The 13,941-nt window shown below is 45.5% G+C and overlaps 1 protein-coding gene across 1 annotated transcript in view; it reads left to right on the top strand.

Moving 5' to 3' along the window:
• The first annotated feature begins 396 nt into the window (after window positions 1–396).
• PAK2 (p21 (RAC1) activated kinase 2) overlaps window positions 397–13,941 on the top strand; it is a 745,824-nt gene continuing 732,279 nt past the window's right edge. The window contains 1 exon segment of the mRNA XM_030216851.1: window positions 397–597. The gene's annotated coding sequence lies outside the window, so the exon portion shown is untranslated.

Below are 13,941 nucleotides of genomic sequence, written 5' to 3'. Positions count from 1 at the left end.
GGCACTGCCTATCCAATTGAAACAGCTTTAGACTTGTTACAGATGGACTAACAATAAAGAACGAAAACGTGAATGCAGCAGCTCATAGGTTTGCTTGCTTTGTTTTGAGTGTACTAGAGATGACGGCTGCGCTGGGGAGTGGAAACAGAAATTATCCAAATTGGCTTTCTTGCTTACAGTGGACTCACAGATACGTTCACTTCCACTCCTGTCTACTAAACCTCCTTGCCTTCTAGATCCAACCTCCTTAGTCTAGGTCTTGCTTTCCGGATACCTCACTGTGTATGTCAAGCCTCGTTCTGGTGCTCCAATAGCCTTGTTCAGTGTGTTCCTAGCCTCATTCTGGTGTTTCAATAGCCTCTTACAGTGAATTCCTGGTCTCATTCAGTTTCTCCAATAGCCTTTCTCTGTGCGTTCAGGCCTCACTCCTGTGCTGCTACTCACACTTTCTCTTTACAACTTCTTGACTGTATGTAGATTGTAGAGTCACTTTAGAGGCGGAGTTTGGAGGTTGGACAGCAAGGTTTCGGAATAAACTCTCAAGAAAATAATTTCCCGAATTCCGAGAGGTGCTGGCTTTAGGCATCTTGAAAAAAAGTAAGGAAAGCTGAATATTTTTTTGAATTATAGATTTGTTTTGTGTACAGATTTACTTGGCTTTATGTATAAAATAAAAGCAGGCGCTGGAAGTGCAAGGCTCTGCATTTTGCGAAATACGCGCTGTAAAAGAAAGACAAGGAAGAGGGCGGGTTATAATAGTGGTGCTACTTCTCAGGCTTTGCTTGTCGTCTGCCTCTTTTGCAAAAAGCTCACACTGCCTATTTTTCACTGTGAAAAAAGAAAGATTATGTCAGGGAAGAAAAAGCAAAAGAGTGCTGGAAACATGAATCCTCTGCTTTTTAGCATGGAAGTGGGTTTTTGAGTCTGTCTCTGTCCGTTCTCGGGAGAGTGATTGTGATGACTTAGTGGGGTTTCCGGCTCCATGTGCTGCGCTTTTCCTCTGTGAGGAGAGCTAGCCATTAGACGAGATTAGGCAGTGGCCTAGGAATGCAGCTTGTGGAGAAGTGGGAGGGTTGGAGAGGAGAAGGTTAAGTACCAAACAGTAGCTGTAATAGGCGTAAAACAATAGATCCGGACACAGCCAAACTAAAAGAATCATCAGTGTTTGTTTTACATGCTGAAGGAGTGAGTGATTTACCAGTAGCAAATTTACCTGGGCAAATCACGTTTAAAATTTGTTCTCATTTGCATGCGCACACCAAAATGTAATATTTAAAAGCATGTCTTCTTGAGGGAGGGCAGAATAGGTGCTTGAAAGTTAAGCCCCCTACCCCACCCCTCAAATTGTGGTTGGCCCTGGCAGTGAGAGCTGGTGAGGATCTGCTGTTTATTTGCCTCTATTGATCCACTTTTTTCCCCCCTGATCTTTATGTACACCTCATGCCTGATTTTCAGTAAGGTCTCATGTGATAGTTTTTAGATTGCAAGAATAGCTTTCAGAAAGACAAATCACTGATAGAAGCAACTTTAATGATTGTTGTGTGCAGGGCTTTTTTTGAGGGGGTACTGAGTACTGGCACCTTTTCCATTGTCTGCTAAAATTGACCCATGGTCCCCAAGTTTTAATGAAAGAGCTCAGGCTCTACACACCAATTTTGCCTTGTCATAGATTCTGTGACAGGTTGCAGGGGGCCTGTCTATTGTGGGGTGGATCTCAGTGGTGGCCTGGCATTTGAGTACCGGCACCATTTTTTGCTAGAGAAAATTCACTGGTGGTGTGGTTTAAATCAGTGGTTCCCAAACTTTTTTGGTTCACCCTTAGTGTAATTTTTTGCGGCACCCCCCCCCCCGCCCCGGCCACATATGTTTCCCCACTCCTTTCTGTCCATACCTCCCCCGCCAAATAGGTCTCCACAACCCTCTACCACATAGGTCTCCCTTTCCCTGCAGCCCCCTCTTCTCACTCCAGCTCACCTCTCCTCCCTGAAAGTTCAGCACACCTCTCCATTCCCAGCAGACTCCCTGTTTCCAGAAAGTCCAGCACACCTCTCTGTGCCCTGAAGACCCCCTCCGCCTAGAAAGTTCAGCACACCTCTCTGTGCCCTGCAGACCCCAAAAAATGTAAGCCTGAAGCACTGCAGTGGTGGTGGGGGAAGTGGCAGATTCTGGACCTGCAGGAGGGGAAAGTAGGGAGCAATGCTGGATTGTGGACTGCGGAATGGAGGTCAGGATTTGCTGTGGCAACCCTGAAGTTTGCTGCAGCGCACCAGGGTGCCGTGGCGCACAGTTTGGGAACCACTGGTTTAAACATTCATGACTTTGCCGCAAATTATAAATTTTACTCTAAAGAAATCTGTATTGTACATTTACCCCCAAATTCTATATATGACACTCAGAATTGTGCGAGAAAATTTGTGAGCATGCACAGTTTAATTGAACAACAAACCAATTAGCTCCAATAATTGGGTTCTAACCAGGGGCGTAGCCATGGGTGGGCCCAGGCCCACCCATTTCCACCCAAGGCCCACCCAAAAATAATGGATCAAAATCGCAACCGCAGCCGCAGCTTCACTGAGTCTTCTTTTCTCTTTCCCCTCCCTCACCCCTGCCGTAAGCATCTGAGCACTCCAGAGCCTTCCCTCTGCCACAATCTGCCCTCTGGGAAACAGGAAGTTGCGCTGATCGTGGCAGGGAAGGCTCTGGAGCAGGTCTTTTCATCTGTGATCAGCGATAGTGAGGGAGGAAAACGGAGTGAGTGGATGTACCTGTAGGGTGGGAGAGGGACAGGCTAGGAGACAGTGGCTTCACCTGCGTGGGGGTGGGAGGTGGGGGGGGGGGGCTTGAGGCCATAGGGAAGGGATTGGAGAGAGGTTCTTGACCTTCAAAAGGGGGGGGGGGGGGTTGGCTGGACAAAAGGGAGAGAGATTCTGGACCTGCAAAAGGGGGGAGATGGCTGGCTGAAGGGAAGGGAGAGAGGTTTGGGACCTGCAAGGGGAGAGGTTGCTGCTTGGAGGGTAGGGAGAGAGTTTTGGATCTGCAAAGGGGGGTGGTGGCTAGCTGGAAGGAAGGGAAGTTCTGGACCTGCAATGGGGGGTGGCTGGCTGGCTGGAGGCAAGGGAGATAGATGCTGGACCTGAAAGGGGGGGAGGAAGATGGAGGGAAGGATGAGAGGTGCTGGACCTGCAAGGGAGAGAGGCTGGGGGCTGGAGGAAAGGAAGAGAGTTGTTAGACCTGCAAGGGGGGCAGGCTGGAAGGAAGGGAGAGAGGTGCTGGACCTGTGGGGAGGGGGCTGGAGGGAAGGCCTGCAGGGGAGGCTTGAGGGAAGGGAGAGAGGTGCTGTACCAGGAGGAGAGATTAGAGGGAAGGGAGAGAGATGGCAGATCAAGGGGATGAACGAAGAGGGAGACAAATTGTTTAACCCACAGTGGGAGAAAGAGCCAAAAGCTGGAAGAGAGAAGCAGAGTAGCTGGATAGGTGGGATCGGAGAGCAGAGAGAGACATTGGTGTGAGTGAGGAAGAAAGGGGAGATACAGAAACAGACGTGAGATGCTGTATTGGAATAACATATGAACAGAGAGGGGGGAATGTGAGAATAGAGAGGCTATGCTGGACACTTGGAGGGAGGGGTATATGGTCACAGGGGAGACATACTAGACATAGGGGACAATAGGAACTCAAAAGGGAGATACTGGGCATGTGAGGGCATAGGGACACAAGGGGTGATGCTGGACACAGGGGTAGGGGATAGAAGGGTGGTGATGGATGCAGGAATTTGAACATACTGGAGATACTGGACAAGGGACTATAGGGACACAGAGATGGGAGATGGATGGTGGACATGGAGAGAGAAGAAATGACAAATAGACAGGAGACCCTGGTAAGTGAATTAAGACAGAAGAAAGCAGAAACCAGAGACTAGATCCAAGCTGATTTGAAAAATAAAATAACCAGACATCAAAAGGTAGAAAAAAAAATCATTTTTTTTTCAATTTTGTGATTAAAATGTGTCACATTTGGAATGTACATCTTGCCAGAGCTGGTGTTAGACATGGCTGGAGCCCAGGCCATAAATTTGGGAGGGAACCCCCAAAGTCCATCACCAGACTGCACTGCCTTCAGCTTCCATCATGCTTGTGGCTCTCTCTGGCCAGGCCGCCAGGGGACCAAAAGCAATTGCTTTAGTTGCACTCCAATACCATCCCTGGCACGTACTATGTTTATATTTTGCACAGGAGGAAATGCATTTCATGTATTACATGCAAGTTTTGGCTTTTTGGGGTTTTGGTTATATTTATGTTTATACATTTTAGTCAATTATTCTATATTTGGCATTTTTATTCCGTGTGTGTGATTGAGGTATTCTGTTAGCATGAATTTTCTATGTAGCCTTCTGTAGTAAGTTTGGTTTGTTTAGTTTTCCCAATAGATGTATTGATATTTTACGGCCCCACTGTAATATGTAGGGCAATGCCTTTTTCATAGATAGGATCCTTCTTTTGGAAGTTAGTGCTGGCATTGTAGATTTGCACTTAGTGACATTTTGTTTTAAAGATTGTTTAATTTACTATATGGCGGCTGTTGAGATTATGGTGAGTTTTATGGCGAAATGTCCTAACTCTGCTCTGTACCCATTGGGGGAGGGACAGGGGGTTCTGTGTATGCAGAATTTATTTGCCTTTAATACTAGACTATACTTTCTGGGATCATTTCTATAGCGTGCAACTGAAAAGATATGTTGAAAAGTGTTTGGTCTTGCTATACAGGCTAAGTATGTGTGTTAGGGACCCGAGGCTCAATGGAGGCGGAAGAGTGCAATCTCTTGTACTTCCCCCTGAAGCCTGTACTGCTACCCTTATTGAAGTTATTGGGAGTGGAGTAGATCTGGAGCATGGGGTGGGGTATCAGGTGGCAAGTTTTTCAATTTCAAAAAAGTTGGCAACCCTGGTGCCCACTCATCTGACTTGTTGGCCCACCCAAAAATTGCTTTCTGGCTACGCCACTGGTTCTAACAATCATTTATTGGCGCTAATTGGCAACCAGTTAGAATTTATGCGCACATCTTCCTAGTCAGGTTCTATAAAGATGCGTGCATAAACTTTCTACGCAGATCTGAAAAGGAGGTGTGGCCATGAAGGGATATGGATGGATCATGGGTGTTCTTAGAATTTGTATGCAGCGATAAAGAATATGGTAGATCGAGGAGGAAGTGACGTCACCGATGGGACCGGTAGCTTAAATTTGTAGCTCCGCGGGGACGCGAAGTAAATTGCTAATAAATCCTCACATCGGGCGAATAATATTTCCACAGACGAATGGTTGAACTTACCAGATTTGATGGCAGCCAGAAGGAAACTTTCCAAATTTAAATACGCGGCGGAATCGGCGAAAGCGGGAGGCAGAGAGCAAACTGGGTTACCCCCGCGAGTAAACAAAATGGCGCCGGAGGAACCCGAGACGGAGGACGAACTCGAGGAACGAAGCGGCAGAGAGGGAGAAATTGAGAGAAGTGAATTTATAAAGTGGTTCCAAGACTTGAAAGCAGAAATGATAAATACTAGAAATAGTATTCAAGCTGCTGTTAAAGAGCTGCGGGAAGAAGTAAAGGACATTGGCAAGCGCATGGGAGAAACAGAGGAACGCATGGAGGTAATGGAAATGGAGGTGCAGAGTATGACGAAAAAAATTAAAGAGAAACGACAGCGTGACGAGTTGGAGATCAGGGTGGAAGACCTTGAGAATCGTTCTCGAAGGGGGAATCTGAGATTTAAAGGAGTTCCTGAGGAGGCTCAATATTTGGAAGCTACGAAAGTGGTGCAAGAAATTTGTAACTTTATAATGAGCCATGGAAGAGACTCCCAGGAGTATGCAGACAAGACTGAAATTAAAATTGATCGTGCACACCGGAGTCTGGGACCGCAGCGGGGAGAAAACCCTAGAGATATTATTGCATGTTTTCACGATTTTCAGGTGAAGGAGACTGTATGGCGGAAAGCCCGAGCTATGGGTGATATACATTGGAAAAGTTGTAAACTACAGATCTTCCAAGACCTGGCGAAAACCACTCTACAAAAAAGGCGGGAATTCCGCGAGGTAACGAGATATCTGCAAAAAGCTGGCCTGCGCTACAGATGGATCTTCCCCAGCGGCCTAATGGTCACGGTGGGGAATCAGACAAGGAAAATACAACACCCGGCAGCAGCGAGGAAGATACTAGAGAACATGGGATGTGCAGATGTGCCGGAGGAGTTACAAAATCCCACTGTGGAAGGCAATGGAGAGAACAATCCCGGCAAAGGGAGAGGGCATCTTCAGGGGAAACAGGGCAGCAATACAAACGGAACGCGGAAGGAGCGTGGCCTGGAGCAGCATGGGGACACTTGAACGGACAAATGTCAAGGGGCTTAGGCCCAGGCATAGCGTTTGACCATTTGAGTATTGGTAGTAAGTAAGACAAGACTGGTAACGTTTAACTGTTTATATATGTATGATTTGAACAGAGTATATTGGAAAGAATGAATAGGAATGAAGGTTTTACTGTGTGGGTGATATAAGAGGGGTAAAGATCCCGGGGGGACGACACTTCCTTAGGGATAAACTGGCAGCTGGTAGTAGCAGCCATCGGGGGAGAGGGGAGGAGGGGAGGGGGGAGGGGGGGAGGGGAGGGGGAGGAGAGGGCATGATCACAGTTGGTTCATGGAATGTAAATGGGCTGAACACACCTGAAAAAAGGAGAATTGTATTTAGAGAAATATCAAAAATGCATTGGGACATTATCATGATGCAGGAAACGCATATCCAGAGGAAAGATGCTAGGCTTATTCAATATAAAAACCTGGGCCAGAATTTTATTCTGGCAGACCCTAGAGGTGGGAAAAAGGGAGGATTGGCAATCTACATTAAAGAAAAGGTACCTTTTGTTCATGAGCAAACATACCTGGAGAGCCAGGGAAGATGTATAGCAGTTAAGGGAAAGGTCAATGAACAAATGATCACGTTAGTTAATATATACGCACCTAACGAGGGACAGGGTGCGTTCTTTGAAAAATTAAGACTGGAATTGATAGAATTTGTACAGGGAGAAGTGATTGTGGGAGGGGACTTCAACTGGGCAATAGCTGACCTAGATCACTCAAAGGGTAAGAAAAAGGGTGGAGTCTCAGCAAATACGACAAAGTTACTGAGTCTGTTCAGGGATTTGGATCTGATAGATGTTTGGAGATTGCAGCACCCGGGGCAGAGGACTTATACTTTCTATTCACACGCCCAACAAACGTATACAAGGATAGATGCAATATGGGGCTCCCGTAATCTATGGGGGGAAGTAGGGGATTCTAATATAGGAAGTATTCATGTATCAGACCATGCCCCCATATGGGTCTCCTGGAAGGGTATGGGGAGAGAAAAGGGACACACCTTTTGGAGATTGAATGAATCCCTGCTCGACTCAGTTGAGGATTGTGAAGCTGTTAGCAGGGCGATACAAGAATACCTAGTTTACAATGATAAAGGGGATGTAACAGAAGGGACGCTATGGGACGCTCTTAAAGCAGTGGTGAGAGGACACCTGATCAAAAAGGGGAGTCAAAGAAAGAGGGAGGGGCGAAGGCGGGAATTAGAAGTAAGACAAAGACTGGTGTCCTTAGAAGTCCAGCATCAAGGAGGACAATGCCCTGAGGTTCTGCCAGAATTGAGGGAATGTAGGTCCGCGCTGCAACAAATCCAAATAAAGCAGATGGAGTTTCAAAGGAAGTTAGCACAGCAAAAGTTTTTTGAATACAGTAATAAAGCAGGACGAATGCTGGCGCGACATCTCCGCATGCGCAGAGTGGGCAATACTATAGTGAAACTTAAAGGGGAGGGGGACTCACTATTGTACCAAGACAAGGAGATGAGAGATAGGTTTGCCCAATTTTATAAAGCGTTGTATACTAAAGAGAGTACGGATTCGGGGGAAAAGATTAAAGAATATTTGAGCAGATTAGGATTGCATACACTATCTGAAACACAAAAAGACTTCTTAGATAAACCGATAGTATTAGATGAGATAGAAAGAGTCATTAAAGGATTAAAAGGTGGGAAAGCGCCGGGATTGGATGGGTACACAGCTAAGTTCTACAAGGTAATGAATAAGGAGGTGGGGCCATTATTGTTAAGGGTGGGGAATGAGTGCTTTACATCGGGAAAGCTGCCGAGTAGTATGTATGAAGCAGGAATCTCGGTGATTCCTAAACCGGGGAGAGATCCCACGTTATGTGCTTCCTATAGACCAATATCCCTCATTAATATAGATATTAAGATACTTGCTAAGGTCATGGCGGAACGAATTAACAAATTTCTGCCCCAATTAATCCATGAGGACCAATCCGGCTTTGTCCCACAAAGGCAAGTCGCTGATAATATAAGGAGAACGCTGAATATAATATGGGAGGCACAACGTAGAGGGGGAGATTTTGTACTCTTAACAACAGATGCAGAAAAGGCCTTTGACCGGGTTGAATGGCAGTACCTGTGGGAGGTGTTGGAATGTATGGGATTTGGCCCAAAGGTATTGACATGGATGAAGGGGCTATATGCAACACCAAAAGCCCGTATAAAAGTTAATGGGGGATATTCGGACCAGTTTCAGGTACAGCGGGGTACAAGGCAGGGTTGCCCCCTGTCACCTCTGCTGTTTGCATTGGCAATTGAGCCGCTTGCGCAGCGGATTAGGGAAACGGTTAGCATTCAGGGGATCAAGGTGGGAGACCGAGAGCACAAATTGGCATTATTTGCCGACGACATTCTCTTTTATGTGAGTCGCCCAGAGGAGTCCTTGCAAAATATCTGTCGGGAGCTGAAGGCGTTCGGAGCTTTTTCCGGTTTTAAAGTTAACTATGATAAGTCTGAAGTGCTGGGAATAAAGTGCACCACCTTAGATCTGAGAAGCACATTAACCAGATTTTCTTTTAAGCATGCCAAGGAGAATTTTCGATATTTAGGGGTTAGGCTCCCCAGGAACCTAGAATCCTTATACGGGCTTAACTATATTCCCTTGATTAGAGAACTAAGAAATGACTTAAGCAGATGGAAAAATGGGATGCTTTCATGGTGGGGCAGGATTGCGGTCATTAAGATGAACGTACTTCCTAGGTTGTTATTCCTATTCCAAACGTTACCATTGGAAGTCCCCTCGGGAACCCTGAGCAGATTACAGTCTGAAATGTCAAATTTTGCTTGGGGAGAAAGAAGGGCGAGACTATCTAAGCGAATCATGTGGAGGGGAGTGGAAGAAGGAGGGAGAGGGATGCCCAACATCACCTGGTATTATCAGGCAGCACAAATGAAACAGGTGGCGGAATGGAGTAAGGGGGAGGGGGCGCCAGTGGCTGTATTAGAGCAGCAACTGGTGCCTGGGTGTAATTTGGAAAGGGGCTTGTGGGGATCTGGAAGGATGTATGGCCCACGTGGGGGAACTGATAATCCTTTTATAGGACATTTGCTACATACTTTGGAGGTATTGAAACGAAAATTTAAAAAAGGAGTTAAAACATCTACATTGGCGCATATAATCCATGAAGTAGAGTTCCCAGCGGGCGAAGAGGGGGGAACTTTTCATGAATGGTATAAAAAAGGTCTGAGGAGATTTCGAGATCTGATGTCGGATGGTTCATTAAAAACATTTGAGACACTAAAAAGGAAGTTTGCCCTACGAGCGTCGGATAACTATGCTTATCTACAGGTTAAACACTATATGAGTAGACAGGGGTGGCTACAGGGGGACCAGAGGGGAAGGGAGCCATTAGAGAACATATGGATTACTCTTGAGGTAGGGAAGAGGGGCATTTCCAAATTGTACAATTATATTAGAGGTAGTACATTGACTAAATTAGCCTATATGAAAGCATGGGAGAAAGATTTGAACTGTGAAATGAGTGTGAAAGAATGGGAAAGGGTTTGTATAGAGGTAAAAAAGGCATCCACGTGTGTACTAATAAAGGAAAATGCCTACAAAGTTTTAAGCAGGTGGTACTATACACCAGACAGGGTAAAATTGATGTATGCTAGTGCCTCAGACAGATGTTGGCGTTGTGATAAGGACCTGGGCAATTTTATGCATGTGTGGTGGTCATGCCCACTTATTCGTTCTTTCTGGGACGATATAACTATGTGCATGACCTCTATTCTGGGGACACAGTTTGTAGGGGAACCTAAATGGTGCCTATTAGGGTGGGGGAATAAAAGAGGCAAGAAGTGGCAGAAGCGGATTAAAAGACTATGTTTATCAGCTGCGAAGCTGGAAATTGCAGCCCACTGGAAAAAGAAAGTGGGTCCTACAGTCGTGGAGTGGAAAACAAGACTCCGCACCATAATGGGACTTGAACAACTGACGGACAGACGAAAGGGCAGATTTGAACCAAAGGCGGAGGAATGGAATCATCTAGAGTGTTTATGGACTAATGCCACTATTACACAGTGTATTCAGCCATTACGTGAAGATGGGGGGGAGGGAGGGGAGTAAAATTCATTAAGTTTTCAATAGTTGATATTATTGTACAGTTCACTAAGGCTTGTTGCATAGTGGGTAATTGATTTTGTGATTGTACTTATGAATAATGAGATTAAATAAAAAATTTCTTTCAAATAAAAAAAAAAAAAAAGAATATGGTAGATCTGTGCCTAATTTAGGCGTGAGGATTTACACCACATTTCAGTTGGTGTAAATCCTTTTCGCCCAAAATTGGGTGCAGATCTTGGCACTAAGCACTATTCTATAAATGACACCCAATTTTGAGCGCCATTTACAGAATAGTGCTTAACGTTCATTTTTTTTTTTGGCGCCCAAATTTGGGAGCCATTTACAAAATCTAGTCCTTAATGTGAACAGATGAATTGGAACCATGTCATTGTAGATATGGATGAGATTATTTATAGTTATACTTTTGGAGTGGGTTGTGCTAGAAATGTTTCACCACCTGGCAGCCCTACTTCTGACATAGCTACAGCTTACTTAACTTTAGGCTCTGGATCAGAGCTACTTCTCGCACTGCCTTTTTTTTTTTTTTAAAGGTCTCAGGTCTTCTTAGCTATTGTGTATGTTAGAAAGCATGGGATATTACATATAGTATGAGAAGGTTGAAAAAGCTTTTTAAAATAATTTTCATAAAAAGAGTTCAGAAGTAGTTTTAGCATTTTCAGACTTGTCTCAGGGCGTCCACTTCCTGCTTCTAATGGGCGGATTCACCTGTCTTGAATTTCCACCCTTCAGGGTAAGGAAAGAACTGTTTACTTGAGGACCTGCTTTGACATGAGGGATTTATTTTGCTGTATTGCTGGTTTCCAATTATTTTTTTTTTTTGGTGGTCATTTGCTCAAGTCATGTGCTTCGGTAACTTAGTTTGGGCTGAACTGTGTTATCAGTTATTTACATATGAGTTGTCGTACATTCATTTATGTTGAAGATGAGTTACTTTCTTTAAGCTTGCTAGCTGTGATACAGGGAACAAACTAAATATGTTTCATTAGTTATTTAAAACAAGAATGATCACATATGAGAGACCATCTTTATAGATGTGGGACAGTCTCGTTTCAGTAAAGATTTGCTAGCTTTGGTCTCTGAACTGAGAGTGATTTTGGGTCAGGGAAAGCTCAGCATTTTTAATACATCTTTCCTTAGCATCCCTCTGGACTGGCTCTGCAGGACTGGTGGGTTGTGCACGCCTTCTAGCAGGTGGAGACTGAGAATACTGATTCGAGCCAATTAGAGCCCTGCTCTCAGCCCCTGAAAGCCTCAGTATTATGTCTCCAGCAGGTGCAAGATATGGTGAGCCCTTTAGTCTCAGACGTTTCCTTTCTCCTTCCTTTTGAAACTAAAAGCAAAAAAACAAAAAAAAAAAGGGGAGATATAGGGAAAAAAACTGCTTTCCTTTCCATCTGTGCGGTGCTGGGTTCCTTTGCTGGAGGAGTATGAGAACTACAGGGGTACTCTGATGCCTCCTCCCTTCTGTCCCCGAGCTTTCCCTGGGGGCCTTTGGGGATCTCGGTGCTCTCTGCTGTTGTCGGTGGTCTCTGCTCTGTTGCTGACCTCCACCCCTTCAAGGGAAGGGTGTTTGCAGGGCTGCGGGGAACAGCCACGGTTTAGTGCAGAAAAAAAAATGGATCTACCCAATGAAGCAGAGGAGTGCTGTAAAAAAAAAAAAAAAAACAACAACCAACAAAGCTCCTTCACCTCGCAGTTTGTGGCTGTCCCGCTTCAGAGTCTCGGGCCTGGGTTTGAATCTCCTTGATGTCGGAGAAGTTGCAGTGGGGTCTTACTGCCAGTGGTGTCTGTAAAATGTTTACGGTTTCAGAATTGGTGGATCCATCGATGTCAGCTGACGCAAGTGCTCAGGGTGTGGCTGTTACCATGGTTTTGCCTCCATTTTTAGAGTCTGGAACGGTCAGCAGAGGGGATCCAGTTTTGATGGGAAACGCCGCCATTTTGGAGTTGCAGTCAGTGGAGCAGCCTGTGCAGCGCACGTGGCAGATCCCTTTGTCTATGTCGGAGGCTGGTGAGCTGCAGGGAGGACTTCCCGAGAGGAGGGATTTCCTCCTGAGTTTGTATTGGCTATATATAAAGCTTTTTTGTTAAAGCAAGCCAAGCCCCTGTCTGAAGTGGATCTGGGGACTTCCAGGGGGTCCTTATCAAGCTCCAAACGGCCTGGGAAGAACAGGACATGGCTGCCATGGAATTAGAATCCCTTTTGGGGGGGGGGGGGATTTGGCGGAGCAGAATTTCAGAGATGGAGAGTTTGTAGGGGAGGAGGATGGGTTTCCTGGTGAGGACCCCTCGGTGGTGAGTGTCTTTCATAAGGAGGACTTGCAAGAGCTTATTGCTTTGGTGTCTTCGACTCTTAAGTTTGAGGAGCAGGAGGCTCCAGTGGCACGTAAGGTGGATCCCTTGGTGAAGAGGATATGCAGATCTGGCAGGCCCTTTCCTATGCATCAGGACATAAGGGACATCATACAAGCACAGTGGGAGGTTCCGGATGCTCATTTGAAGTTGGACAGGTCCACGATTAGGCTTTATGCAGTACCGGATCAGGACAAGGAGTTGCTTAAGCTTCCTGTTGTAGATGCAGTAGTTTCTGCGGTTACTAGTAGGGCTACTGTGCCGGTTGATGGAGGCACGGCTCTCGGGGATCCTCGGGTTTGCCGTATGGAAATGCTTTTTATTTTTTTATTTGTTGCATTTGTACCCCACATTTTCCCACCTATTTGCAGGCTCAATGTGGCTTACAGGGTACGTCAAAGGTGTTTGCCCAGTCGGTGGTTAACAAATACAAAGTTGTATAGTGATCGTATGAGGTATAAGTGGAGGGTCGGAATGGATGAAGATTGCGTGTTGTCCTGTTCGATCATTATCATGCTGTGTTGGAAGGTGAAGAGGGTTAGGTGGGGTTGTTGGGGTAGGCCTTTTTGAAGAGGTTGGTTTTTAGTGATTTCCTGAAGTTCAAGTGGTCGTAGATTGTTTTCACAGCTTTTGGGAGCCCATTCCATAGTTGTGCACTTATGTAGGAGAAGCCGGCTGCATAAGTCGTTTTGTATTTCAGTCCTTTGCAATTTGGGTAATGTAGGTTTAGGTAAGATCTTGACGATTTGACTTTGTTGCTTTTGGGAGCCCATTCCATAGTTGTGCACTTATGTAGGAGAAGCCGGCTGCATAAGTTGTTTTGTATTTCAGTCCTTTGCAATTTGGGTAATGTAGGTTTAGGTAAGATCTTGACGATTTGACTTTGTTTCTTATTGGTAAGTCTATAAGGTCTATCATGTATCCTGGGACTATGCCGTATATGATTTTGTGGACTAAGGTGCATATTTTGAGGAAGATCCGTTCTTTGATTGGGAGCCAATGTAACTTTTCTCAAAGGGGTTTGGCACTTTCGAAGCGTGTTTTGCTGAATATCAGCCTGGCTGCTGTATTTT

This window comes from Microcaecilia unicolor, chromosome 10, assembly GCF_901765095.1.
Source record: "Microcaecilia unicolor chromosome 10, aMicUni1.1, whole genome shotgun sequence".
Lineage (NCBI taxonomy): Eukaryota > Metazoa > Chordata > Amphibia > Gymnophiona > Siphonopidae > Microcaecilia > Microcaecilia unicolor.
Note: the sequence above shows the minus strand (reverse complement) of the source record. Positions and strands in the feature narration are given on the sequence as shown.